The sequence below is a fragment of the Terrapene carolina genome, unplaced genomic scaffold (assembly GCF_002925995.2).
Source record: "Terrapene carolina triunguis isolate 2854851 unplaced genomic scaffold, T_m_triunguis-2.0 Scaffold67, whole genome shotgun sequence".
NCBI lineage: Eukaryota > Metazoa > Chordata > Testudines > Emydidae > Terrapene > Terrapene triunguis.
Genome location: NW_020664418.1, coordinates 15,683,487 through 15,709,531, shown reverse-complemented (window position 1 = coordinate 15,709,531; position 26,045 = coordinate 15,683,487). Strand labels below are relative to the sequence as shown.

The 26,045-nt window shown below is 40.8% G+C and overlaps 1 protein-coding gene and 1 long non-coding RNA gene across 3 annotated transcripts in view; one reads left to right on the top strand and one right to left on the bottom strand.

The window, feature by feature from the left end:
• LOC113406087 overlaps positions 1–13,045 on the bottom strand; it is a 134,876-nt gene extending 121,831 nt beyond the window's left edge. The window contains exons 1-2 of the long non-coding RNA XR_003369653.1: positions 12,970–13,045; positions 768–800 (exon numbers count right to left, since the gene is read on the bottom strand). This is a non-coding gene — a long non-coding RNA (uncharacterized LOC113406087). The remainder of the gene's footprint in view (positions 1–767; positions 801–12,969) is intronic.
• Positions 13,046–13,704: 659 nt separating this feature from the next.
• Positions 13,705–26,045, top strand: part of HMG20A (high mobility group 20A) — a 67,533-nt gene continuing 55,192 nt past the window's right edge. For both annotated transcript variants that reach the window (XM_029910783.1, XM_029910782.1), the window contains exon 1: positions 13,705–13,788. The gene's annotated coding sequence lies outside the window, so the exon portion shown is untranslated. The remainder of the gene's footprint in view (positions 13,789–26,045) is intronic.

Here is a 26,045-nt window from a genome sequence, read left to right as displayed (position 1 = left end):
TAAGAGAGAATGTTATTTTTCTTGGCTGGGCCCCAAGGAGGGCCCCCAAAAATGAAGCTGAGCATAGGGCCCTAACTAACTCTAAATCCGCCACTGAACATTGGATAGTTCAACCATCTTATTTTATACATGAGCCTCTGTCTCACGGGCCAAGGACACCATGAACTGTGATTCAATAGCAATAAATTAGACAAAAAACCCTAATCAGAGCAAAAGCACAATTAGTATGCATGTTGATGAAAATGCAAAGTAATTTATTGAAAATAATTTTTATTCTTTGTGCCACTACATTTTTTCATGCATTCTTAAGCTTTTGGTGCAGTAAATTCCAAATAACTATTTAGAAATCTGAAACTAGTAGGAACAAACAAGTCTTTTCTACTCAGAACAGCAGACATTTAGAAAGTCTCTTGGGGAATACAGTTCTTCAAAATTCAGAAGTATAGAAGTAGACAGCAAAACATCCCAAGTTTTACAGGATATCAATGAAAGAAATATTCCCATATGCTTAAAACTATCAAAGCATTAAGATTATGTAATGAACAGCACAAAGCCTGGGAGAATTATTCCTTTAAAAAAATACGCAAAAAAAAAATTTAATTTATTCCAACATGCCTTAATTGGGCAGACAAAACAACACTTCCCCTATTTTCACATTGTATATTGTTTATCCAAAATATATGTTTATCACAGATCCCTGTATCCACAATTAAACTTGTCCTTTAGGGATGGAATAAGCTGCACAGTAGCATTTTTAAGATAATTACCTTTCTAATGAGAAGCTTTCCTTCTCTTCTCCCCTGAAAAGAGAACAAAAACTTGTATTTCAGTACATTTTCCTTTACTCAGACTAAATTTATAGCATTTCAGACAACACACTTGCATTAAACTTCAAGCAAAGAGACACACCACTTTCTCTCTTCGTCTTTGAATATTTCCTTGCTTTTGACAGGCAGAGTCATTTTCACCCAAGGATCCGAAACTGAAATATCACTGCTACACACAACTACCAGTCATTATGTGCTCATTACCAGCCTAGGGAAGGATCCTTATGTAATTGTGATTGTCTGCTCATATTTTTAAGCTTGTCACCCACAATTAACCAGTTTGACACACACACACACACACACACACACACCCTATGGTCTGACAATTTTCCATTCTGAACTTGATCAGAAAGCCACGACCCACAGCAAAATAATACTGTTGGAGAAGAAACTGTTAAGAGATACAGATTGATGGCTTCGTCATAAATACCATGGGAAACCAATAATTCCCAGACTGACTGGTGCTAATTGCAGGTGCTGTGCCTTGCTTGTACTTTTAACGCTAGTCAGAAAGAATTTCAGAACTCCTTAAAAATATTGTAAAAGTGGGGCAGATATTTTGCTGTCCATCTCCAAAAGTGATGTAGGTGCCTATATATAGGACCTCATGCAGAATCACTACTCCTTAAAAGAATATACTTCCTGTGATGATGAAGATGAGGGGAACAAAGTATCATGGGGAGATAAATCAAGGCGTTTAAAATGAATACCAACTAACTGAAGTGCACTGATTTTAGATACCAAAGTAACTTTAGAAATTCCTAAAAATAGACAGATACATAGCCAATTAGAAATTAAGTGAAGGTAGATTTCTGGTTATGTGGATAAAAAGCAAAGAAAAAAAATCTTGGATGACAATTGGAGATGGTCCCACCAGACCAGTTTTGAAACATAAGACTTTTTTTTTTTAGACAACCATTAAAAACTGATAATTGAAGAGGCTGACATTTGATTGCAATGAAATTGATTCGAATGATTTAGAATCAATTTAACTCATGCATATTAGTTACTTTTGAAAAAGAACATATCCTACTCTGGAGAAGTTGCCTTTGATGTGATGCTGCTGTAACTCTGATGCCCACCATTCTATAATGAGTGCACTAAAAATGGAACCCTATCGTGACTTTTGGAAGAGTGCAGCACTCTGTTGCTTATCTACTGATACTTATTTTTAATCATTTCACTTGCACAATAAATCTTTCATACATGACTCAGCCATTTGCGACTACACTGTCACTGCAATTACAAAAGCCAGCATAATTTTCTTATCTTTTAATAGATTTTTTTCCCCTTCTTTCTTTTTGTGCTAGCAATTTATCCAAATTAAAAAAAGAGCAAACTAACTGTGGTAACCAGTGTAATTAAAAATAAATAAATCAGAAAGTATTACATGTATATCACTGCGTCAATGGCTGTTTGCTGAATTGATAGCCCTCTTCCTAAATAATGCCTGGCACTGAAGATATCCTTGTGATGAAATAATGTTATGTGCTTTCTTCTATATTCCACAGATTTTTATTTTGTTTAGATGTTCATAACTTCATCCTATACAATTCCATATCAAGACATTTAGATGTCAGCTTTGTACATAGCTAGGTTATGTTGTGCAATAAGCAGGCAATTGCAGGAGCTCACAACCTTAGAAACAATAAAAGGCAATGAAATTTTAAAAAGCTTATGTGAAACCTCTGCCTTTCTCTCATTTTTAAATTATGCTGCTTTTTTGGGTGGGGACCATTTGTGTTTCATCTTTATATTGTGATTTCACATTTGAATTATATTATATTTATGCATCTCCTCGAGTGCTCTGGCAGTAGGGGAGGAATGCTTTATAACATTATTATTTAGTATTTTTCATTATCTCCTCTTTATAGGAACATACAGATTGTAGACCATACAGAGCATTTGGATTGTGCTGGTTATCCATTTCAACATGTTTCAAGACAATATTGCTCCTTAATCTGCAAATTTAGCTTCAAAAGATCTCAGCGTTGGTTGTTATCTCTATCATTCAGCAATAGCTCTGTTGATTTATACTGACAAAGATAATGTAAAATATAAGCAGTAAAGTCCACCTGCAAAGGACAGAGAAGGGGAAAGACTGCAATGTTTTCACCATTACACAATAAAGAGCTTGTTAATTGCTTGTAAAATAAACAACAGGGTGAATACTGGGGAATTTGATTTTTAAACTGCACCACTTCTTGCTGTTTACAGTATTAATCAACTAAGATTTGCAATGTAGCATTTAAAGAATGTATTCACTAAATACCATACAAATGCACAAGGATAACACCAATGAGAAAAGCAACTGATTCAGCTATTCCTACTGAAAGTGATTGCGCAAACAGAAATGATCAGATACTTCTCACATTCCAACAAGCCAAAAAAAAAAAAAACACACCAAACAATTACAAGGAACACAACACGAACTTACCATGACTAAAGCTCCACTGAAGCTGAGGAATCTGTCTAAAACCTTTTCAATTTTACCTTAAAGCTGTCGCAGAAGGTTTTTCATGGCAACTGTTACTAACAGTATCTCTATCTAAGGCTAAGCAGGAGTACTCTGAATGCTACAGAATAGCATTCTTTATGGTGCAGCACCTTATTAACAACTCTCATAAAAGAATAACCCTTGAGAGAAATTCTCTCCTACTCTAAGAAGATATATAGAGCTAACTTTTAAGAAACCATGAACACAACCACCACCCACAAACCAACAGGTTATTGGAGTGAGAGGATAATGCTGATTTAGCTACCCCCACCAATGAAGATTACAGAGAAATAATGAAGTGCACTTTAAGCTCTGCACGTTTCAGTCAGCCTCTCTTGACAGGAATATTACCTTAATTTTACAAGAAGGTCTTACCAATAGGAACTCATAGGTGCTGGTACACTTCAGGCTCCAGTGGGCTTTGCCCTAACACAGTGGGTCTCAAACTTTTGTACTGGTGACCCCTTTCACACAGCAAGCCTCTGAGTGCGACCCCCCCTTATAAATTAAAAACACTTTTTTTTTTTATATTTAACACTATTCTAAATGCCGGAGGCGAAGCGAGATTTGAGGTGGAGGCTGACAGCTCGCAACCCCCCATGTAATGACCTCATGACCCCCTGAGAGGTCCCGACCCCCAGTTTGAGAACCCCTGCCCTAACACGTCTTTGCTTCCTGAATATCCCAAATTATCTTTCCAAAGCATCAAGAGGTACTGGTTTACAAAAATGAACTGTCTCACCATAAAATAAACTAGACATAGTATTCTTAATATATTAGGATTACAGGAGAAAGACATTAATGATAGCTTCATAATGTATCTTCATCTCAGCTTCATGGTTTGTTTGGGTTTTTTTGCATAAATTCAAAGTGATGTTCCAATCCATTCAGCCCAAATACATGCTAATAAATAAAATACAGTGCCACAGTTTTTATCTGAAAAGAAAAAAAAAAGAATTTTGCTGATCTAATGTTATAAAGTATCATTTAATATTTAGGCCCCAGTCATACAAAGACTTACACATATGCACTATCTTTTTGTACCTTTCATTGTCTGTTTCTTTATAAGAAAAAAAAATTATCACAAAATCAACAATAAAAACTTTTATTCACCTTTATGTGAGTAGTTTCGTTGACTGCAGTGGAATTACCCATAGAGCATAAGTCTATGTAGGATCAGAGCCTTATTTTGTACGAACACTTGTAACAATTGGTTACATGTGAATCCCTTCCTTTCCAGAGGCTTATTTACTAAATTCTCTGCACCTTCACTATAAGTAATCTCCCTGTTTCTAAAAACATTTCTGGTTTATAATACAGAAGCTGTTAAATAAACTTATCTTCTCCATGGATCATTCTAGGCAGTGAGAGAGAGAGAGCGCGTCACGCTCACTAGACACATACTTTCAGACTTCAAACACACACAGGGCACATTGTGCAATCTTAAGCAGTACTATCCATCCTAGAAAATGAGGGGAGGAGTGGAAAGAGAATCAGTGAGGAGTTTAGCTTCAAAAATGGATAGCACAATACAGTACAATAACTAATCCTTTAGTGGAAGACTCCTGCACTAACATTTTCTCACTATATTTCTAAGTTTGTCTCTTGTAACATGGTATTACTTGAAGATTTATTTTTGTTCTGTCTTTAAAACGTCCTCTAAATTAAAAGACTGTTAAACAATCTTGGTATATTCACTATAGCCTTGCATGGGCAGACACCTGAGCCTGGATAGAGATGCCAGTGATTTCAATGGGGCTCCGTGTGGGCTCAGGGATGAGCTTGCAATACATTCACTGAATGACTGGGGTCTAATACAAATGGGATGTTCGGTGGGAGGGAGGCTAAATTAGCCTCAAGAGAACATATTATAAAAGGCACATTATCAACTTGAAATCCAGGCAATTTTTAAAAACAAGATTAATAGTTGTTTCAAGTATTACATGTGTCCTTAAATCTATCTTACAATTTTTGTTAACATTATATTTTCCAATTTTTAAAAATTGTTTTTACCTCCCTTGTTGCTCTTTTAAAAAAAACCCTCACAAACAGAAGAAACTGACCGACCCACCCAGTAAATATACTGAAAAATATTTTCCCTCTAATCTCTTTCAGTTATATAGATTGTAGAAATTAAACAACAACAGGAAAACAAGTTTTAGGCAAAAGTATCTTTAAGCTGATGTCCTGTTAAAGGGTCTGCATTTGTTCATAAAAATGTATTATCTGAAGAAAGATCCCATTTTCTACACTTTCATTTGTAAACTTTATGGAGATGTATTCCAGATTGTATGAAGAACCGCAGCCAGTGGGAGCCGCGATCGGCTGAACCTGCGGACATGGCAGGTAAAGAAACCGGCCCGGCCCGCCAGGGTGCTTACCCTGGCGAGCCGCATGCCAAAAGTTGCCAACCCCTGCTATATATAAAGACACACACACACACACACTCACACTCACTCCCACCCACCAATTTTTGGTTGCAGTTTAGTCCCCCGTCTCCCACATCCTCCGATGAGTTCCCTGTGTGTGGATGCCGGGGACTGCATGGAACCACACAGAGGCAGAGAAATCCCCCTCAAGCACAGCACATTTTAGAATGAAGACCATGTTCTTTTAAATTGCCTAGCTCCTTTCTTTTAAAGATATGATACAAGAACATTTATGTCCAACAGAATGCATCACTGGTTATTTTTATATGCAACTCCTCCAAAACTATGAAATAATCCAGATATGTTTAAAATTAAACACCTAAAGAATGGTGTTTATGCTGCAAATTTTGGGCTAGTCACTTCATTTTCCAGAATAGCATGACTAATAGTTAAGACCCTGATTCAGTAAGGTACTTAAGTACCTTGCTGAACTGGTGCCTAAAAGATCACATCTTATTAAGTTTTGTTAGCAGCCTGCCTTGTGATCACGGACTTCCTTTTTATCCATTTAGTGCATTTCTAATACTTCAATGAAATTGATGTCTTCTTGAAATCGGCACTGTCAGCAACACTACATTTCATCTTTTTGTTTTTTAAAATGTAACTGCTGACAACAGATTTTTGAGTTTATAACTTAACCTTGAGGCCTTGCTCTCAAATGAAACATGGCATATAATATAAAAGGATTTTTAGATATTATTATTCAAAAAGTCCACTTGACTATCTCCAAGATATATATGAATGGAAAGCATTTTTAAAGATTTTATACCCCTTTTTTACACTCAAATGGTGAAAAAAATGCATATTCTATGCAATAAATAAAATATCCCCAGCTCTAAGGACCATGACAGTTAAAATAATAATCCCTATAAGAAATAATCAAGAATTTTACAGATTTTTAATGTATGCATAGCAGATTAATGCTGTTAAATACTTTTTATAATATGCTGTGTTGTTTTAACCTTCTTGGTCCCCGGATATTAGAGAGACAAGGTGGGTGAGGTAATATCTTTTACTGGACCAAAAGCTAGTCTCTCTCAACAGAAGTTAAACCAACAAAAGATATTACCTCACCCACACTGTTTATAATATTTATTTAATTTTAAAAGATGCTTAACTGAGCACAGATTTACACCACTAGTGACCAAAGTACAGCTGCAGCTATTGTAATGTTGCCCATTTGGCACCATCATAATTTTATTAACTGCAACCTGTCAGAGTCTCGTACCAACGCTGTTCAAAAAACTCATTGAAAACTAGGCCCATACATAACAGACGCGGGCCATGATCTTGGTAAGGGATCCATCCATGTGGGGGTTTGGCTGACTTCAATGAGACTTGCAAGGGTGTAGAGTCTGTGTGGATGGATGCCTTCCTAGGGCTGAGGCCATAGTCAATCCAGATTACAAACAGATTAGAACAAGGTTACAGATTAAAAGGGAACTGCAGCATCATAATACAGTCCCTCCATGGCATGTCTACAGTGGAAATGCTGCAACTGCACCACTGTAGTGTAGACACTTACGACAACAATGGGAAGAGTTCTTCAGACACTGCAGTAAATCCATCTCTCCAAGAAGCGGTTGCTAAATCAACAAACAAACAAAATCTTCCATCAACCTAGCATAGTCTACACTGTGGCTTAGGTCAGCTTAACTAAGGCCATGTCTACTTTAGCACCTATATCAGCAAAACTTTTGTCATTCAGGGGATATGAAAAAAACCACAACCCTGAGCAACATAAATTTTGCCAGAGTAAGGGCTCGTATGCACAGCGCTATGTTGGCAGTAGACGCTCTCCCATCGACAGAGCTACCGCCCCTTGTTGAGCTGATTTTATGTTGATACGAGAGCTCTCTCCCGTCAGCATAACGCAGCTACACAAGTGATCTCACAGCGGCACCGCTGTACCGATACAGCATTGCCACTGTAAACTTGTAACTGTAGACCCGGCCTAAGACTCTCAAGGGTGAATTTTTCATACCCCTGAGCAATGTAGCTAGGTCGATCTAATTTTCTAGTATAGATCAGCCCTCAGAAGAACATGAGTCCAATTCATGGTTACCTCACATATTCTGAATGCAAAATGGGTGTAAAACACAACCATCCTGACTTAGTGTCATTTTATACTGGTGTAAATAACCACACAGGGGCACAGAACAGTGGTGAAGGGGTTCCAGAAACGAAGCACAGTTCTGTAAATATAAGCCAACTTAGTCCCATCTACACAGGCAAAACCAGACCATATTATAATATTTGCACTACTGCTGTTTTAACTTATTTCCTTAACGTGGTAAATTTTGTATGGTAGATGGGTCTTTACAAAAAAGATACTAACCTCAGAACCATTCCCACTGCCCAACTTTGCTTTATGCACATTTCAACTAATCAGCCAGTCTGTGGTTACAGAAGACCACCAACACCAAACCACATTTTTATTATGATACACAATTATAATATTGGACAACTAGATAGAAATGCTGAAGATACCGATTAAAAATAAATTCTTTACTTGTGTCAACAACATCTCTGGCATATTAACGTAAAATAATTTTACAGGTCTAATTTTCACTTCACCATTTATGCTGTTTACTTGTAATATTTCACTCAGCTTTGACAATTAAACTAGACTAATCAGTTTTATTTCCTGCTGTGGAGTCTGAGTTTTCATTACTATACAAGAAAATGTGTGCGGTGGGGGGGCGGGGGGCTGGAAATCATGAAAGCATTTCTGTTAACATTGCATTAAATTCATCTTTGGGCTAATGCAAGTCCCACCACTCCACTTAAGCTCTAAACAGGACCCACACAAGTATGCCTGTAAAACCCCTACGGGCCACAGAAATGGTCTCTGTGCCAGCCCCACATAGGCTATCACAGAACAATGGGATTAGGAAGGCTGAGGGCTGGCCAAGGAAGGTGCCATGCTTTGATGTAGTTTCAATGGCCCAATGCACTAACTAAATAGCCTGGAAGGACTGCAACCTCTGTTTCAGCCTGAGCACTGTGTTGGGGATGAATTTCGCCTCCCCAAAACCTTCACACTATCTAATATATGTAGATGGAATGAATTTGGACTCCCTTAAACTCCCTCCCCCCCCAATAAACACTACATTTTGGGACTAACATGACTGGACTATATCCGTTTAGAACTTTGCTCCAACTAAGACACAAATGAAAAAATGCTAAGACGTGCTATTACTATGTTTTCAGAGTGTAAAGAATTGGCAAGAATGACAATATATACCAGTAATTCATTAGAGAATGAATAAAACATTATAATTATTATAATTCCAGATCAGATATTTTAATCTCATTTTTGTATTTAAATATATCTTTTTTTATAAAGAAGTTTCCTTATAGTGTTCACATTTGCAATATTTCCCTGTGTGACAGATTCTCTCTCATTATTACATCTATAGTAAAATATCAAAATACAATGACAATGTCAGAATGTTTGCTGTAACTCTGATTGCATATGAGGGAGCAGCTCAGCAGGATTCCATCAGGCATAACAGCTCAGGAAGCTGGAGTAAATGTGGAAGCTAATAGTACATACACCTACGGTGTGAACCATGCTTAACAATTCATTTAGAAATCTTGGGCTCCTCTTGTCAAGAGCTTAGGAGAAGAGGGAATCCCACAGCCACACGTGCAAAACAAGACAGAGGACAACCCAGTCAGCAGCAGCAGAAAGACAATCTTGTCAGAATGTGGCCAGAAAGAAGAAAAGAAAAGACAGGAGTCAAAGCAGCAGCTCCCATCAGACCAGGAGGCAATGTGGAGGGGCTCATGAGCACTAATGGGAGGTTAATTCTAAACAGGGAATGAGAGGAGGGCATAAAAGGGGGGAAAATAGCAAAAAGGAACGCAAAAGAAAGAGGACAGAACAAAGGCATAGGTGCAGAAATGAAAGAACACCACAACCGAGAAAAAGGAAAAAAAATCATCATGTTATATCTTGGTATTTTGATCATATGTTTATTTTGTGTACATGTTTCCTAACATGACAGAGATGCTTAACAGCAATCACTAACATCTGTGACTCCAAACCATAACTTGTGATCATTGTGTGGCTCATGTCTAAAGGTCTGACTGTCCTGATTACACAAGAGACCATTAAAGTTATGTTAGATCAAAAAGATGTCCTTTTTTCCTAATATATTAAATGGATTATAATGAATCTATTTGGCAAGCATATGCAAAAGAATATATATTTAATCAGGTAAATAAAATCTAAAAAGGGTTTATATGGAGTTATGCATACAGAAATAGGTATGTATCCAAGGTGTGGAGTGGTCCTTTGCACAGATATACCCCTTTCCTTCTCCCTCCCCCACCCCCAAAAAAGCATAAAATGTACTGAATGGAAACTTTAGTGCACTGTGACTTTTCAACATAATGGTATGTGTTATTTTGTTAAACAAATATGCAGTAAATTTAATGGCTTCTGTCCTTGAATGAAACTATCCATAATATTAACAGCATGTTTCTGCGCTTAATGTAGCTAGGTAAAACTGAACAACATCAGTAAAGATCTAGAATTAAACTTGCTCAGGTCACTAGAGGGATGGTGCAACCCATTAGGCAACGTAGGCGGTCGCCTAGGGTGCTACAATTTGGGTGGCGGCGACCGCGGCGGTATTTCGGCGGCGGGACCTTCCGCCGCCTCTGTGGGGGGAGGCATTTTGGGGCGGGACCTTCCGCCACCTAGGGTGGCAGAAAAGCTGGCGGTGCTCCTGGGTCACTAGATTCATCTCTTGGTTTAAATTTATATCTTCTGTCCAATATCTTAAAAATAATAATAATAAATAATAATAATAATACCTGCCATTGCAGTTCATGTGTGAATGAGTCACCAGAGTCAAGATAAGCCAAACAACTTTTAAAAAGTAATTTGGGAAGTCAGAGAATGGAGCTACCCATTAGGATGCTCTGACAATAAGGTAACGCCATCAAGAAATGAGTATGTAGGATTACTCATGGAAAGTTACTCATGGAAAATGGATAATTCACTTCTTACATACTTCAACACTGCAGAGAGCAATATGAGGTTTTCCTGTAACACACGCTAGAGCACTTTATCTGGAGAAATCATCAGTAGCTAGTTTGCAGAACAAAAATCTGTAAACTAATATGAAATCAAGTGAAGAGCTCAAACTAATCATGTTAAACCTAAGTCAGAGTTACAAAGCAAAATATTCAGCAATATAAATGCCTCCTTAGTGTATTGTTCAGAATCAAACCATCTATCCAAATGAGGACACAAGTCAATCATCAGTCAAATATAGCCACACAGAACTAAATGAACCTAACTTGAAACAGACAGGATTTAAAAATATATAGATATAGATATAGATATATAGGACAACCAGTTTTAAATAGCTTTCATTTAACTATAGAATTTGAATTCCAGAATTCCATCAAATCTGGAATAAATGTCTCAAGACCTCAATTTTGTATCTTACAGCAACTGTTTTATTTAGTATTTTCTAAAGAATTCTTTTATTCTGTATTTTATTTATCCTGTAAAGATTTTTCAGGCACATGGAATCACAAATTCAGAAGTGAAGTGCTTTAACAGACATGAGACAACCTTTAAAACATCTACAATAACAGAAGAAACTTCAGAGTCTTACAAACTGATCAAAGTGCACAGAAAGCAGAGTTCTACAAAAAGAAGCATCCAAAATGTAACTAAGATAAACAGAAGCAATCTTTCTAGAGAAGAGGCCCTGATCAACTCCAAGCTGGGAGGCATACCAATGCATGTTTCTTCTCCCCGGTGCCAGCCAAAAAGAGCATAGCCATCTTGTGTCAGATACCAGCTGCTCAGTAAATAATGATAATCTCTGCACTATAAACACACCTTTTTTCTACCCAGTATTACAAAGCAGATTCTAATGAATAAACTTCTCAATCCTTCCATATCTGGACCCAGCTCAACCTTTGGGTAAAACCGGATAAGAGATAAGGAGAGACAGAGTCATACTGATCAATCTGCCAAATCCCAAAATAAGGGACAAATGAATAGTAAAACAGAAAAGCTTAATATAATGTAGCAAATAATTTGGCATTTGTAAATTAACAGTTTTAATCTCATTTTCTTTATGCCAATAATATACAATAATAAAAACAAGAGGAAACCAGGTCTGTGAGGAGTAGAAATAAATCGGAGTCTGCAGCAATGTTTTACTTGTAAAATTCCTAGAAAGTGGAAACAGAGGAACAGCACAAAGATCTCAAAACTGCAGACTGAGGTAGACTGTGTTGCGACATATTTAGCAAATGAGCATGCTGAAAATGCAAAACATATATATACACAGAGAAAGAAAAATTAAGTTTCTTTATTAAAAAAAGTGTCAGGGTACCTATCATTTGAAAGATACAAGGGGGATAATAGCAACTGCCCTGGCCTCCCCAGCCTACAAATAAATAACTGGTCTGTAATAAGAGGCAGTTGAGAGAGATCTATGGACTCAATCAGGGCTGAGCTGTAAGAAGCTGCCGCTGCCTCTTAGCTATATCCAAGACCCTCTCTACTCAGCAACAAGCAGCTCCACCTCTCCCTTAAGTTTGAGGAGCCCACTTAGGACTAGATGCTAGGGAGGAGGACAGAAGAGGAGGGGGCAAATGAAGAGACAGGCAATGAATCCCGAGCTGCGGAACGATGGAAACAGAGATAATTAGGCGTCCTTCATTGCTGTTGTATCTTCAATTCCCCCTCAATTCCCTGCCCCCATCCCCCAGGAGACGGGGATGTCAAAAAAAGTTGATCAGCCATTTCCAATATATTTTTGCTCCTTCTACTCCACCAATCCACTGAGCAGACGAGTTAGGTCTCTTCCTTCCTTCCTACTACCCCCCACCCCAGACCCCAACTTAGGAGACGTCTTGTAGAGGAAATCTGAGCCGTGGCGGGGAGGGGGGAACCAATTCATTTTCCGTGAATGGTTCTGCCTCCTTCCCTCCCGCCTCCATCAGACTTCCCTCTTCACGGTTAAAGGGGGCAAATAACTACCCCACCCCGGAAGACTCCCCACCCACAGCTCCCCTCCTCCTGTCTCCTCCACGGGAGAAGGACCTATTGGGTCCTCCAGCCCCTCCCCCTCCTTCCCCTCGCCCCTCAAATGGAAGGACTAAGCCAGTCAGAGGGGCATTTAAATGCCCCTAAGTCACTTTAACTACCCCCTCCACGTTGTACTTGCCCCCTTACCTCTGAGGGGCCCCAGAAACTGGCAGGGCTGAGGGCTTCGTTCGTCACGGTTCAGCTCAGCTGCCGCCGAGCCCCGAGGAGGAGCCGACTCTGGCACCCACCGACTGACTGACTCACACAGCTAACTAACTACTACCAGCGGCCGGCCACAAGCAGAGACCACGCCCCCCACGGCGCGCGACACCAACCGTCCCTCCCCCTTCCTCGCGCGGGGCGCCAACCGTCACTCTCTCTACTGCGCGCACGGAGGAAGGAGAATCTAGCCACTCGCGCGCTGCCGAGCACACGGGACACCGAGCCATGAGCGCGCTCTCGCTCTCGCAAAGCGCACGCCGATTGGCTCGAATGGTGGCAAAGGGCGTGGCGCCGCGGGGTAGACACTATCGGTTTGCTGAGAGATGGTCCTAGTACGGTGTACTCAGAGCGAGAGAAGGGGAAACTACGATTCCCAGCATGCATTGCACCCACCCCGCCGCCGGGCCCTTTAAAAATTGCATCACCACGCACGAGAAGGTATACTGCCGCCAGTCGGATCAAATAGTTCTGCGCTGGCTTTCTCCCTTTCCTTTCTCGGCTGTCAATGGTGAAGCGAGAGGAGTCGGTTCACTCCGATCCCACTGTCCATTCCCTTGCGGAGCCTTCCTACGGGGAGAGGAGGACGGGGAAGGCAGGGTGTGAGAGGGGCGGAGAGATCTGTGTGGGGCAAAGGGAAGGGTAAAGCGGCTGTGTGTGTGTATGAGTCTGGAGGAGACTGAGTGGGGTGAGGGGATTGCGCTCCGTAGGGTGACCCCCCCCTCCCGGAAAGCCATCCTGCGGCAGGTCAGTAGATAGGGTCTGAGAAGCCCCGAGACCCATGTATCCCATCTTCCCGTTCCTGCGGTGTGTGAGGGCTTCACTGGGGAAGGGGACACCCCCATGCCCTTACTCCTAAGGGAAAGGGGGCCTGCCTGGGCACTCAAACCCCAGCAGGAGGTGGGGCAGGGGAAACGTATCTTCCTCCCGCTTCCGTCCCTCACCAGCCCCAGCAGCCTTTATTCAATCTCAGCCCCTCCTCCCCACTAACTTCTCTTGTAACGGGAGAGGAGGGGATGAGCCACAGGGCTTCCTAGCCCCCACCCCCACAAGACACCAAAGGAAATCCGGGAGTAATCTCTAGGATAGGGAGCCCGGGCCTCGTGTGGGGATGAGGGTTTGGAGGGGAAAGGAGGGTCAGATGCATCTGGGGCCTCTTCTCATACAACCCCCAAACCTGTTAAGGCACAAAAGGGTGTGGGGGGAATGGTGGCTGTCCTTTAATTTCTTTATTCCATAAACCTTGACTGTCCTATGAGATGGTAGATAGTTGATACTGAAAACTGCAAGATTGAAAATCCACTCACAACTGGGGAGCTTTAACTGCTAGTTCCTGTAGAATTTAAGCTTCTAGTTCTTGGGTTTGCAAAGAAAATATAACAAACCTGAACAGCCTCTTAAATCTTCAGGTAGACTGCTTTGGCCTTTTTCAGAGCTCAGCAGTTGCAGAATACAATTGACAAGAACAGTCAGTTTCACTGCTACTGTCAGGGACCAATGGGTCAGCAGTAAAACAGATGAGAATGATGTCAGTGCCATGTTCTTTCTGCTCAGGAGAGCTATGAGCAGTTGCTTGCAGGAGGGATGAAGTAGTAGAATTGCACCTACCTTGCTGCGGAAGGGTAAAAATACATCCTTCCACCCCCTCATAGCAGCCAGGAAGCTTTGTAGGGAGAGAGAGAAAAGGAATGTTGGAAGCAAGAAGCAGCTTTAGATTTATCAAACACCGCCTATCTAGAGGCTAAATTGAAAATTGGGACAGCACTCACCTTACCAGCAGATGGAGGCTGGTCTTCTTACTGAGGCATTGCCTCTGAAATTTGATTAAGGAGGGCAAGCATATTTCTCACAGGTGTATGGGTGATAGGCTTAGACCACTTGCTAGTCGGTGACCATGATTGGTACATTTTTCAAGACCTGATTATCCTTATTTTACAGATGTGGAAAGTGAGGCATGTAGGAATATTAACTTGCTTAAGGCCACATAACAAATCAATGATAGAGGTGGGAATAGAACGTGAGCACACTTACTGTCACTTTAGAATGTTGGTGTGTGGTTCCTGAGAATATTTTCAGCATGCGGTTAGGTATATAGATACTTATTTCATTGATTGTGATGGGTATTTAAAATGCTAGGAAACTGCAACAGACACAGATAAGCATGGCAACGTGCTATACGGCTGCTACTTCACAATGGAAGGTTAACGCCTTTTTTAGACTTTTATTTTAATGTTTTCTAACAATTTCTGGCAGAGATGACTGGCTCCATTAACAATACTTTGCTTTTCTAAAGCATCTTCTAACCAGTGATTACAAAATGCTTTGCAAACATTAAAGATTATCCTCATTTTAGGATTGAAGAAAAGAGGCAGGGAGACTTACTTTCCTGTGTTACACTGAAAGTCTGGTAGAACTGGGTTTGGAACTCCTGATTCCAAATTCTTGACTTTAACAAGAATATCTTTCCTTGGTTTTGTTGTAAGTCCTTCAGCCCAGGTCTTGAAAAGATTACAAGATACTTTTTAGCTGTTATTATCCCAGAGGTAATTATGGAGGATGAGATGTGTGGGCTGAGCAACAGTGAAGCCCAGGGGCAACATGTTGGAAGAAACTCAGTTATTCTCGCACCAACAGTTGGGCAGAAGGTGAGGAGACTGAATTTTCTACCAGGTAGCTGTCTCTAGCAATCACAAGTAGGTTTCATCTTTTTTATTCACATCTAGCTGTTAGAAGGGGGTGGCAGGGAGAAAGAACTTTCTGTCTTTCCTTTCTTCTGTCCAGAAGCTCTTTGCCGTTATCTTTCTCCCAGAGACTACTGGTTTTACTCTACCTTTACACCCCAACTTTCATTTATTTATTTTAAGGGAAGGTCTTTCCCCTGTGACATAGCCCCAGTGCTTGCATGGCTGCCTCTGTGGCTAGTTTTTTTTCTAAGCAGCAACTGCTTGAAATGACATTCTTGACAGTTTCACTGGTGCAAACAAGCTTTTGAATAGTAGCAGTGAAACTGATCAGTCTTTGCCATGCTGCTGGAGAGCAAAAGGATAGTTATGAAAATTTATCAAACATCTCCTATATATAGGCCTAGAAGATAAGGTAATAAGTAACAGTCAACATGGATTTGTCAAGAACAAATATTGTGTCAAAACAACCTAATAGTGTTCTTTGACAGGGTAACAAGCTTTGTGGATGGGGAAGAAGCAGTAGATGAGAGAGATCTTGACTTTTGTAAGGCTTTTGATACTGTCTTACATGACCTTCTCATACGCAAACTAGGGAAATATAGTCTAAATGGAGCTACTATAAGGTGCATGAATAACTGGTTGGAAAACTATTCCCAGAGAGTAATCAGTGGTTCATAGTCCAGCTGGAAGGGCATATCGAGTGGGATCCTGCAGGGATCAGTCCTGAGTCCGGTTCTGTTCAATATCTTTATAATGATTTAGATAATGGCATAGAGAGTACAAGTTTGTGGACAGTACCAAGCTGGGAAGGGTTGCAAGTGCTTTGGAGGATAGAATTAAAATTCAAAATGATCTAGACAAACTGGAGGAATGGTCTGAAATAAAAAGGAAGAAATTCAATAAGTACAAATGCAAAGTATTCCACTTAGGAAGGGGCACAATCAATTGCACACATGCAAAATGGGAAATGACTGCCTATGAAGGAGTGCTGCGGAAAGGTATATGGGGGATATAGTAGATCACAAGCTAAATATGAGTCAACAGTGTAACGCTGTTGCAAAACAAGCAAACATCATTCTGGGATGTATTAGCAGGAGTGTTGTAAGCAAGACATGAGAAGTAATTCTTCCACTCTATTCCGTGCTGATAAATCCTCAGTTGGAGTATTGTTTCCAGTTCTGGGCGCCTCATTTGCGGAAAGATGTGGACAAATTGGAGAAAGTCCAGAGGAGAGTAACAAAAATGATTAGAGGTCTAGAAAATATGACCTGTGAAGAAAGATTGAAAAACTTGGGTTTGTTTAATCTGGAGAAGACTAGGGGTTGAGGGGTCTTGATAATAATTTTCAAGTATGTAAAAGGTTACAAGGAGGAGGTTGAAAAATTATTCTCGTTAACCTCTGAGGATAGAGCAAAAAGCAATGGACTTAAATGTCAGCAAAGGAGGTTTAGGTTGGACATTAGGGAAAACTTCCTAACTGCCAGGGTAGCTAAGCACTGGAATAAATTGCCTAGGGAGGTTGTGGAATCTCCATCATTAGAGGTTTTTAAGAATATGGTAGACAAACGCCTGCCAGGAATGGTCTAGTTATTATATAATCCTGCCTTGAGTGCAGGAGACTGGATGAGATGACCTACTGAGGTCCCTTCCAGACCTACACTTCTATAATTAGCAGCAGAGTCACTTGAGCTATCTTTCTGCAGACTTACAAAGGCAGCACTAAATTGATCTATACCCATTTGTTGTTTGGAAGGCTCTTTGCAGCTATAATGGATGGAAATATAAATTTTTTTAAATTAAGGTTTAAATTCTTCAGACATTTATATCGTAACTCTCCTCACTTGCTAGGGCAAGCTCATTCATCCTGAAAAAGTGGGTGAGTGGGATGCCACTATGTCTCACACCGTCATCTCCCTTTTTACCAGAATGAGAGTTGTATCAGTGCTAATGTTAGGTACAGATATTTCCTCCAAGCTGGATTCATGCCTTGCCACTGGTTGAAACAAAGGCTTCAGATAGTAATCTGGAGCATGCCAAGCTCAGAATTCATTCTCTTTAATGAATTACTAATACTCTGTAGTGAAGACATGTGCTGGGGGGTTTTTTCTCAGCTAATCTGCCCCTTTGAAATGCCCTCACTGTCATCATTTGATTAGCTGACTTTGATCTCCTCCTGGCTTCAGTGGTTGGTTCCTGTATGAATTCAAGCTTAATTGTTTTGGTGCTGTAATTCCTGTGTGGTGTAGTACATGCTTGTGCTTTTTGTGTGTTTTGAAGTTTTTCATTTTTCTAGGTGCTGAAGAGTTACGTTTCAATTCACTTCCCCCCACCCCCTCCCGAAACTCAATTATTTGCTCAGCTTTAGCTGGAAGTGAAAAGCTCCATATCTCTGCACCAATCTTGTGCCCCTTCAACAATAGCTTTTACTTCCAGGAAAGTTGGACTATTTTGGTTTCACACTGAAGTGATTAGAAAATGTCTGCCCTTCCCTACTAAAAAGTGCTGGTAAAACTAAAAGAACATTAATTTCCCACAAATCTTAGATATTAGACATTAAACTATTGTAAAATCTCCATTTCCTAGATTCATAGATTCTAGGACTGGAAGGGACCTCGAGAGGTCATCGAGTCGAGTCCCCTGCCCTGATGGTAGGACCAAATACTGTCTAGACCATCCCTGATAGACATTTATCTAACCTACTCTTAAATATCTCCAGAGATGGAGATTCCACAACCTCCCTAGGCAATTTATTCCAGTGTTTTACCACCCTGATAGAGGTGGATGTTGTTGATGGAGGTCTTTATTTATGATGTCCTCAGACAAATAGACTCATAGACTTAAAGGTCAGAAGGGACCATTATGGTCATCTAGTCTGACCTCCCGCATGATGCAGGCCACAAAAGCTGACCCACCCACTTTCCCTTAACTCAGCTGTTGAAGTCTCCAGATCGTGATTTAAAGACTTCAAGTCGCAGAGAATCCTCCAGCTTGCGACCCCTGCCCAATGCTGCGGAGGAAGGCGAAAAACCTCCAGGGCCTCTGCCAATCTACCCTGGAGGAAAATTCCTTCCCGACCCCAAATATGGCGATCAGTAGAACCCCGAGCATACAGGCAAGATTCTCTAGCCAGACCCACATTTTACCAGCGATGGCACTTTATTACCTAATTGACTAAAATCACATTATCCCATTAAACCATTTCCCTCCATAAACTTATCTAGCCTAATCTTGAAGCCAGAGAGGTCTTTCGCCCCCACCGTTTCCCTCGGAAGGCTGTTCCAAAATTTCACCCCTCTGACGGTTAGAAACCTTCGTCTAATTTCAAGCCTAAACTTCCCCACGGCCAGTTTATATCCATTCGTTCTCGTGTCCACATTAGTACTGAGCTGAAATAATTCCTCTCCCTCCCTGGTATTTATCACTTTGATGTATTTAAAGAGAGCAATCATATCCCCCCTCAGCCTTCTTTTGGTTAGGCTAAACAAACCGAGCTCCTCGAGTCTCCTTTCATAGGAAAGGTTTTCCATTCCTCGGATCATCCTAGTGGCCCTTCTCTGTACCTGTTCCAGTTTGAATTCATCCTTTTTAAACATAGGAGACCAGAACTGCACACAGTACTCCAAATGAGGTCTCACCAGCGCCTTGTATAACGGAAGGAGCACCTCCTTGCCCCTACTAGAAATACCTCGCCTAATGCATCCTAAGATCGCATTAGCTTTTTTAACAGCCGCGTCACATTGCCGGCTCATAGTCATCCTGCGATCAACCAGGACTCCGAGGTCCTTCTCCTCCTCCGTCACTTCCAACCAATGCGTCCCCAGCTTATAACTAAAGTTCTTGTTAGTCATCCCTAAATGCATCACCTTACACTTCTCACTATTAAATCTCATCCTATTATTATTACTCCAATTTACAAGGTCATCTAAGTCTCCCTGCAGAATATCCCGATCCTTCTCCGAATTAGCAATACCTCCCAACTTTGTGTCATCCGCAAACTTTATCAGCCCACTCCTACATTCGGTTCCGAGGTCAGTAATAAATAGATTAAATAAAATCGGACCCAAAACCGAACCTTGAGGAACCCCACTGGTGACCTCCCTCCAACCTGACAGTTCCCCTTTCAGTACTACCCGCTGCAGTCTCCCCTTTAACCAATTCTTTATCCACCTCTGGATTTTCATATCGATCCCCATCTTTTCTAGTTTAACCAATAATTCCTCATGCGGTACCGTATCAAACGCTTTACTAAAATCGAGGTATATTAGATCCACCGCATTCCCTTTATCTAGAAGGTCTGTTACTTTCTCAAAGAAGGAGATCAGGTTGGTTTGGCACGATCTACCTTTCGTAAACCCATGTTGTAATTTGTCCCAATTACCATTCAACTCAAGGCCCTTAACTACTTTCTCCTTCAAAATTTTTTCCAAGACCTTGCATACTACAGATGTTAAACTAACAGGCCTGTAATTACCCGGGTCACTTTTTTTCCCCTTCTTGAAAATAGGAACCACGTTAGCTATTTTCCAGTCCAACAGTACCACCCCCGAGTTTACAGATTTATTAAAAATTATCGCTAAGGGGCTTGCAATTTCTTGCGCCACTTCCTTCAATATTCTAGGATGAAGATCATCCGGTCTGCCCGATTTGGTTCCGTTTAGCTGCTGAAGTTTAGCTTCCACCTCTAATACTGTAATGTCATTCCCTCCTTCTTTATTCCCCTCTGTCCTGCTGCCTCTATTCCTAAGCCCTTCATTAGCCTTATTAAAGACCGATGCAAAATATTCATTTAGATATTGTGCCATGCCTAGATTATCCTTAATCTCCACTCCATCTACATTCTTCAGCGGTCCCACTTCCTCTTTCTTTGTTTTCTTCCTATTTATATGGCTATAAAACCTCTTACTATTTGATTTAATTCCCCTCGCAAGGTTCAACTCTACACGGCTTTTGGCCTTTCTCACTGCATCCCTACATGCTCGGACCTCAATAAGGTAGGTTTCCTTGCTGATCCCTCCCCTCTTCCATTCTTTGTATGCTTTCTGTTTTTTCTTAATTGCCCCTTTGGGTAAATAGGTAAAGATACTGTACGTACATGGTAACAAATGACTCCCCCCTCCTCTTTCTCAAGAGACTAGATTGATAGTAGACATCAGTTGATTGATTTCAGTTTTGTGTATTGTATTTCTTATGCAACATACGGTAAACAGAACCAATGTAAAATAGTGCTGGTTTCACCATGTTACTGTATTTGGAATTGTTGTGACTAAAAATCGGTTGTTTTTTTTGTACGGAAGTAAATATAATAAGTTGTGACGTTGTATACCCAACAATGTGCCTTTAAGTCACTAGAAAGCTAATGAAGGAAGCAACTGAAAAATTTATTAAATAGGTTGTATTGTAGCTTAAAGAATTGCCGCCACCTGGAAGCAAGAAAAATCACTGTAGTTGAAACTGAATGACTTAAAGAAATGTGACGTCGAGCATGGTAATACAATCATTACGAGAATCCCGTGAAGAGGGGAAGGTGGATAGAGTGGAAAAGAATAGTAGGAAAATAGAGATTGACATCGCATGAGGGAAAGGACCTCATGGAACGGTATTCATCAGAACCTTCTTAAGCAACAGCGTCCGGAGACTAAGGCTGATCTTTTCAAGGTCTGGAGTCTCCCGGTTCCATTCCCTTACATTCGAAAAGCTACTGCCGCCTCCAGCCCTGGAGTCACAAGGTCGGCGTAGGTGGTAGTTTATGAGAACCCCGCATTCTCACGCAAAGAAGGGCGGTTTGTTGCGAACCCGGAGGCTCGTCTTTCATTTTGTTTTTCAACACCGAGGTGTCGGCTTCTCCCACAGGGTGTTTTTCAGCCCAGTCACCCTGTGGGGCAGGGCAGCAGATCCTCTTGGTCACCACCATATAAGTGGCGTCCGGTGGGCACTGCGGGGAGGTTAAGGATCTGGTGTTCTCGCTGCCCCAGCAACTAGACCCGAATAGGAGAATCAGTGGCGAACCACGTCTTTTCCCCCTAAACGGATGCAGACTAGTGAGAGAATCAGCAAGCCTCAGAGGAGAGGTGCAACCTTCTTATCCAGCCGGAGCCCCGGCCGCTCGGGAGGAGTCAACCCCCCCTCCTATAGTGAAGCTGCTTTTTCATGCCTCAAAAGCCCGACTCCCCACGTAGAACACGTTAAGAGAGTCATAGAATGTGTTATTGATAAAAGCAATATGTATGAAGTCCCTGGCAAAGTGAAGGTGTTTTGGTGAAAAGTGGCAGTTTATTTAAAAAGGAACCCAAGAACTGTGGAATAGAGGGAAAGAATTGTGAACAAGCTTAAAATTCCTCTTTTCTTAAATATTGTAGAAGTGTCATGATGGTTTTTATTCATTCACTGTATTGAAAAAGGGGAGTTTGATGTGCTGGTGATCTTTGTTAGTGTTCCAAAATTTAAAAAAAAACAAAAAACTACAAAATAATTGTAATGCCCCTTCTTTGGAACAGTTCTTAATCAAATTAAATTCTATTTCTAAACTACAATTTCTATGTTATGGAAGCAGTAGTTAATATCTATTGTAACATAGAAATAAATTGCATGCATTAAGAAACATTGCTGAAGATCTGTTTGGACTCTTGCTACATGAATGTTCTTAATGCTTGTTACCTTAGTTCTCCTGTGCCCTAATGTATTTTTACTTCCTAGATACTAAAATTGTTCAGACATTCCTGTCTGGTTGATTTTTGTCTCCTGAATGTGATGGTTGTCTTTGGGACAATAGAGGGTTTTAGCCAATATGGCCTTGTCTACCCTGGTGAAAATTTAATTAAAAAAAAATTGGAATAATTGGAAGCCTAGTGAAACTAGGGCTTTATCAGCCTAACCCAGTATTACATTGTTTTAATTAGACTGTTTTTCAGCAACTTTAACTAAAATGATGGTTAAAACAGGCGTGGCTGCTAGAGTCTAGTTTATGCTGTAGCTCATGCTTCTTCAGGTGAGCTGGTGTTAGAACTGATGGGAAATTTTTGTCCATTTCCCCACTGTGAACATAGCTTGGTTCTTTCACTGATTCCCTTGTCTTTCTTTCAAAGCCTTAGACTCCTAATGGCATGTCAATTTCTAGCCTCACAAAGCTGTTTATCCATTATTTGCTTTTTTTAGCATACCATCAGTAAATACTAAACTAGGGTTGATTTACAAGGCCAGACTAGTCAATACCATACAAGCAGGGCCAGATTAAGGCAGCCTGGAGCTCTAGGCACACTGTGATCCTGGGACCCTGTGGCTCCATCCACTAGCAACCCCACCCACAAAAGTTAGGGACAGTGGCATGGGTCCCCCTTCTACTCAGGATTGGCTGCTGAGGCAAGCTTTCTACCCCATTAAGAAAGAGGAGGCATCAGGGTACTAGTAGTACTCACTCCAGCAGCTCAGGTGTATCTGCTTGGGTGGATATGCCAGACCCACTGGTTTTAGAGTTAGCATCATATTGAGATTCATGGAACACTTCGCACCTCTCAGAGCTGTTGTTCTGTGCAGTCTTCAGACTGACAAGGATATTGTTGCTTTGGTTACATTTACACTAAGTTCATGTTTTCAAGCTTTTCTTTGCAACCATCAGGGCTAGAAGATATAAAAAGGCACCGGAGACATCTCCATATTAAAATAAAAGCTGAAATTCTAATGTAATCACGAGTCCAGAATATGCTGAGCATGTCTCGTGAGCTGTGAAGTGGGAGATAGGTCTGTCACTTACCGTGTGCCTGGGAGAGATGGGGAAAGTGAGCTGTGAAAGAAAGCTTTTGGTAAGGTTATGTCAAGCTGTGTTCCCAGTTGTGCCCCAAGACTTACATATGCAGCAGCCTATAGAGTTTGCTGTTTCTCTCTTCTGAAACTGTCATTGCATAAGTGTGACATAAAACTTCACATGCAGCTTTATTAGGAGCAGGTAAAGAGGTGTTTCCAATACAGGGAGTAATGGCACATGTGGTGGAATGATGCAGACTGGCCTATTAAGAGATTGTTCTCCAACCCACTTTTGGGCCATGGTGACTTTTACCCATAGCATTTCAAATCATGCCATCTGAAAATGTAACTCTTGTCCTTTATTTAATCAAATCTCTAATGAATAGACAAAAGAAGTAAACAAATACACACTCTGCACAAGCATACCATAATGCCTCACTTAAATCCTCCTTCAATCTCTCTTAGTGCTGGTGAGGAAAGATGGGGTCTGTGGAATTAACAAGTTTGGATTCTGATGACTAAAGAAGGAAGCCAAATTAGAGTTGAGGATTTCTTGTAGAAAATGCCCTGCCATCGGGCTCCTGCTTATTTGAAACAATGGACCTATAGCTTGAATAGTCCGCTGTTCCCAACTCTGCTAATACACCTCTACCCCAATATAACGCGACCCAATATAACATGAATTCGGATATAAAGCGGTAAAACAGCGCTCCGGGGAGGTGGGGCTGCACGCTCCGGCGGATCAAAGCAAGTTCAATATAACGTAATTTCACCTATAACATGGTAAGATTTTTTGGCTCCTGAGAACAGCGTTATATCAGGGTAGAGGTGTATTACATTAGAGGAGAGACAAACCCTCAGCGTCCTCATTAATTTAGGGCTCTAGAGATGGAAATTTAGTTTCTAGACAGAGTTCAAGAGGCTATTGGAAGTCAGTGAAGGCAGAGTACCTGTGTTGTGTGATTCCGGTATGACTCATTGCTCAGCAGATGTGAGGCTGACTTTTGCAGTGACTGGAGATTCTGAGTGGTTCCAATCCACTCTTTTTGAAATTGGAGTCAGCTGTTCACCACTCAAATTGCACAAGACTAGCATGATGATGGTGAGTTTGAGGAAGAATCTGGAAGAGTTAGTGAGGGAAACATCTGCAGCCCTGCTTAAGATAACATGGCTACCATTTATGAGGCAGGTTTGTGTTCTTGGAGTTTTATTAGATTCTGATGTTGGAAGATCTAGTAACTATAGCTAAAAATATGTTTTGCATCTGTGTGGGGCCAAAGGAGCACAGCTTTTCTTTTTAGCTGCAGACATACCATCAATGGGATCCTGGTCCATGAGTAGGGCTCCTAGGCACTACAATAATACAAATGAATAATAATAACATGCCTCTGTCACCTCAAGATTAATTTACTGTAATCTCTAGTTGGGACTGCATATTATTCACAATACTGGATCAGCTGGTCCAGATGTGTTGGAAACACAGTTAAGTACAGGCAAATGTACTGAATATGCTGCAGTTTACCAACTTCTTATGGCCTCAAACATGTTGAACAAGAAGAGTGACGAAACAGATCTCAGACTATTTCACATGAAAGCTATCACGTCAGAAGAGAAATTGCCCCAAACCACCATCTGGTAAGCAATGAACAGAGCCACTCTAACAATTGTGTCAAGTATCGAAGGGGTAGCCGTGTTAGTCTGGATCTGTAAAAGCAGCAAAGAGTCCTGTGGCACCTTATAGACTAACAGATGTATTGGAGCATGAGCTTTCGTGGGTAAATACCCACTTCTTCGGATGCATGTGACATCTAACAATTGTGTATCCCTTAAATAAGCAATGGTATCAGAGGCAGTTGATATCCTATAAAATCAGCGCAGACAATTCATTGTCCTCCATTGTAAAGAGAAGCCCCGTAATCAATGTTGCTTGTTACTCAAACCCAAGTCTAAAGTCCAAATGAGTGGGATTCAGGAAAGATGAAATCTGTAGAACCTGTCATGGGTCCTGCCACAATCCTCTCAATAAACTTTCCGAAAACTGGAAGATGATGTGCAGTAGACCCAGTACTTCTTCTCTGACCTTCACTCTCCAAGAAGAAGTTGTGTCCAACTTGCAGAGCACCCTTACCACCTTCAGAAGGGCTCAGTGTTGCCTACTCTTTTGATTCTTGTGATATTTCGTGGTTGTCTTAAAGCCCCACCTCCTGGAGTCATGTGATTAAGTGAGACTCTCTTCTTTCTTTCTCTCTTTTTATTTATATAAAAAAAAAGGGTTTTAGCCATCATGATTGCCAAGAAAAAAATTAAAAATGTGAACTTCAAAGTCTCAAAAATGAGAAGATAAATTGTGACTGGGTGCCTGGTATGGGCCACACTGAAAATGCCACGCTCAGTACAGGCTGTAAGAAATAGGACAGACAATCCCCAAAACTCTTGGTTTATTCTATAATTAGATTCACCAAGCCAGGAACAAAAGAGCTTCTGCAGTAACCTACTGGTTAACCAGAAGCCAAATGCAGTCCCCTGTACAGATTTAATAATAAAAGAAAGGGGCAGTTATAAATGGTTAATAGATCATACACA